General features: G+C 38.7%; 1 pseudogene; it reads left to right on the top strand.

Annotated features, from left to right (window-relative positions):
- Nucleotides 1–2,086: 2,086 nt before the first annotated feature.
- On the top strand, nt 2,087–3,227 carry LOC133196879 (uncharacterized; annotated as a pseudogene).
- Nucleotides 3,228–4,262: the final 1,035 nt, after the last annotated feature.

The following is a 4,262-nucleotide window of genomic DNA, read 5'->3' as shown; positions in this document are numbered from 1 at the left end:
CTTCAAACAATAATTCGATCTTACCACATGTAAATGAACAACAAGGCTGCTAGGCCTATGCATCAGTTTTTACCTCCCCTCGCTTCCCATCACTTCCGTTACTATGGTTGTATTATTGAGCGGCAAATTTGAACTAATAAAAAGCAACGAAATTTTACACCCATAGTTATTTAATGATTTTAAAATTAAATTATAAGGAATGACTCTAATTCTTGGCCAAATTATTCGAGTATAACCTGGTTTGGGTCAGTTTACGCTGTTTTATAATCCGCTTCGCGGATTATAAAGCGTAAACTGACCCAAACCAGGTTATACTCGAATAATCTGGCCAAGAATTAGAGTCATTCCTAAATTAGCTACATGTGGTGGAGGTGGAAATACCTCATCCATAGTTTTTTATTACTCAATCATGTATTGTGTTGCATCCTTAAAGAATAAGACGTCAGGTAAGACTTGGTGAATAATGTACGGTTTCAGAGGTTACGAGAAACCGAGTCAAAGAATGGTACGAGGAGGAGAGATAACAGCTTCAAAAAGTTCAGGATAAAGATGCTGGTTAGTAAATGAACATTTTATTACTGGACAAATGTTAGCAATATTTTAGAAAAAAAAACAAAACATAATTACATTTAATAAATTCATATTGCTTTTCTTCTTATGTTTCCATAGGATACACCTGGCAAGAGGATTATGCATTATCAAAATCACAGCTAAGCAATCTTACGTATGCATATTTATCTACATATTTTTTTTTGACTTTAATTAAATTAATGTTTAAAATATAAAGGGAAAAAACAATATTGATATCATAAATCCTTGAAGATTTGAATGTGCTTTACAATCCACCACCAATATGGATTTGCAGTTTAAATGCACCAAGGAAATAAACAGGTGAATTTCATAAAATAACTATGATCCCAATTAACATACAAGTTAGTTAAGAACATAATTTGTATACTTTCATATAAACAAATATGCATAGTTTTCATCTAAATGTACACACAGGATAATCAAGAAAAAAAAATTAATCTATTTCAAACTTACATAGACTTGAGAAGAAAACCACTGCCATAGAGAAAAAATATGAAGTTCGTTGGTCCTCAAATGACCAAGCATTTCTGGACCACTTATCATCAGCTAAGAAAAAGAAGGAAATGCAGATAATAAAAGTAATGAAGAAAATCATGACTGAGCGAACATACTTTCTTCAGCTAGTTAAGAAGAATGCTAGTAAGTATATGATGTGATTTTTAAAATTCCTGGCTTGTTTTAAGCTCGGAACAATCGGGCGAAAATTTTCCATAAAACAGCGTGGGAATGTATCATTTTTTTCCGTAACATAACCCGCGAAAATATCGGGGGGTTTCGTAATACAGCCGCAAAAGTATCGACAGCATTCGATAGATTCCGTTATATTTTCCGGCTCTGCAACGGCATATTATTGGTTCTATAGACTATCGGGACATTCCGTAGTAATTTCCCGCTAATTCCTCGTGATATTCTGGGAATATTTCTGCGCACTTAGTCATTTACTTAGATGAAGTTAAGGAGGATGGACGTATTAGACGATTTGTCGACTATTAACCTGGGCGATTTAAGTGATTTAGACTTTTTTAATATGTGCGGAGTTACCGTAGAAGACATTGAACTCTCGCAGGTATGTGATGAAATTGAAGAAGAAAATGCCATATACGAGGGTCTGTGTTAAAACTGAATTTAAATCGTGCCGAAAATATGGAAAGTGAAATTGGTACCGAGTTTGGTTCTTTCAACCTAGATACACTGGACCCCGTAGCTGATATTTCCGATCAAAATCCTCGACCAGTGAAATCGGAACCTGGTGATAATGGTGAACGGTTTGGAAAACCGGTGACGGATGATGAAATTTCAAAATTGATTGCGTCGAACGAGAATGCTAACACCAAGAAAAATACCATGTGGGCTTCGAGGAATGGCGGGAGAAACGTAATGGTAATTCCGTTGATGAAATACCACTGTTACATTTAATGACGGCAGAGCAGTTGAATTTCTACTTGGGGCGCTTTATTGTGGAAACTCGGAGAAAAGATATCGATGGGATTGAATACCCTCCCAGATCTCTCTACCTCATATCGCGTGGGATATTGCGCCACCTCAGAAATAAAAACATCTTCGACAAAAACATTTTGGACAGTAATGACCCAAGGTTTAGTGAATTCCGGAAAATTCTTGACAGCAAAATGAAAGACCTTCTGAAGCGCAGGTTTGGGACGGCGATTAAGCAAGCTGAGCCGATTATACCACAGGATGAGGAAAACATGTGGGAGAAAGGTGTATTTGGGGGATACAGTTCCGATAGTCTTCAACATACCATGTTCTACTATAACTGTAAACTCTTCGGTTTAATGTGGCATGACGAGCATCACGAACTTGAATGTAGTCAGTTTGTTCTTGGGGAGGACAGCTCTGGAAAAACGTGGAATTCATTGGACGTGCCAGTAAGACTTGCAAGGGTGGGTTGGCCCAAATGCAGCTGACAAACAAACAGATTCGACATATAGTTCACCTGGTAAGATACGATTTAATTACTCGGGTATATAATCGAATTCTAATTTCATAATTATATATTCATGATTAATGGTAAGTAACAACTCGGCTCAATTCATGAATAACATAACCCATATGCGCCCTATTTATTATTAATTATTATAGGTGAACATAAGTCGTTGCATCGTCGACTTTTACGAGACTTATTTGGCTGGCCTAGGTTACGAGGGACCATTTGTTGCAGGGACATCCGCCAAAATACGGGAACCAGGCTGTAGGTGTAAACAAACTGAAGACCATGGTGAGGACGATCTGTACAAAAGCTGGACTGCCTGGACAATACAGCAATCATTCTAAAAAAACGTACGTGTGCCACTCAATTGTATACGGCAGGGGTGGACGAGCAGGAAATAATGAGGAGGACTGATCATCGATCTGAGAAGGCATGTAGTACGTAAATATAAAAAAAACAACCTTGCAACGAGATTTCCAGAAGGGTGTCGGAAGTACTCGATCCCGGAGTGCCGCAGTCGGGTGAGAAAAGAAAGCGCCGCGAGGAGACTGAAGATATGGAAACTGAAAATGAAGGTTATCAGAATGTTTCCTTCCGAAAGTTTGTCCGACATAACAAATGGACATGCAGCATTATCATAATTGTAACATTTCTTTCAATTTTTAAGAATGAAGACTTGCTCAAATAAAGTATGTGAAGTGTAAAAACATTTACGGGCAAAAAAGTTCATTTATTGTTACAAGAAGTAATAAAAATGTTCTTAAAATTGTTTTCATTTATTCAAAAGGAGGTGGGGCTTCCTGTAATGTGGTAAGAAGTTATTGTACAGTTTTGTACTTTTTCTGTACAATAACTTCCTGATATTGTAAGTTATTGTACATTTGGATGCCTCACCCCCTTGGTGTATCAAGAATTAATGAACTACTACCAGTAAAGGAAAAAAAAACCCCACAGGTTCGTGATACAAGATTGTAGGGTAGACTTTACTTTACCGGTCCCCAGATCCGCGGGCTCATTGCACTATGACGTAAGATTTACGCCAATCAACTGACTTGGGTTGGTTTTGCACATTTTTCGACTGGTTAGGGTTAGTCTTGCACCCACCTGAAAGATTAGGGTTAGTCCTTGCATAAGTTTTCGACTGATTAGGGTTAGTCTCACATCCGTCCCAGATATTAGGGTTAGTCCTCGCAATGGGTTAGTCTAGAATGGTCTAGCATCCGCCTGGGAGATTTGGGTTAGTCCTCGCATACCATCCGAGAGTTTAGGGTTAGTGTCTTGTTCTTTTAGATTAATTAAGAAATTCATTTGCATCTGTATTTTTTTGCAAGTCAACGACATCTCGTTGGTTTGTAACATGAAAAAAATGGCTAAGTACGAAGGAAACGGCACTAAGCATGCGCCGCACGCGCTTCGTTCCCAATTATTTTTTGTCTCCTTTTCACTGAATAAACAACATTTATTACTTTTTTCCAGAGAACGAGTTTAAAAACTTCGTTTCAAAACGTCGCCCGCGTGGCGCAGTGGTTAGAGCGTCTGCTCTAGAGTCGCGAAGTAAGGAGTTGATCCTTACGTCGCGGGTTCGAATCCCACTGTGGGACGTGGAGGCCGGTCCTTCGGATGAGACCGTATAAACCGAGGTCCCGTGTCGCAGTAGGTGCTGGCACGAAAAAGATCCCTCACTGCTCAATGGCCGTAAGTGCCGAGTATAGGACAAAATTTG

Source organism: Saccostrea echinata, unplaced genomic scaffold, assembly GCF_033153115.1.
Source record: "Saccostrea echinata isolate AGI-Se365-2 ecotype Australia unplaced genomic scaffold, CSIRO_AGI_Sech_v1 ptg000030l, whole genome shotgun sequence".
Taxonomy (NCBI): Eukaryota; Metazoa; Mollusca; class Bivalvia; order Ostreida; family Ostreidae; genus Saccostrea; species Saccostrea echinata.
Note: the sequence above shows the minus strand (reverse complement) of the source record. Positions and strands in the feature narration are given on the sequence as shown.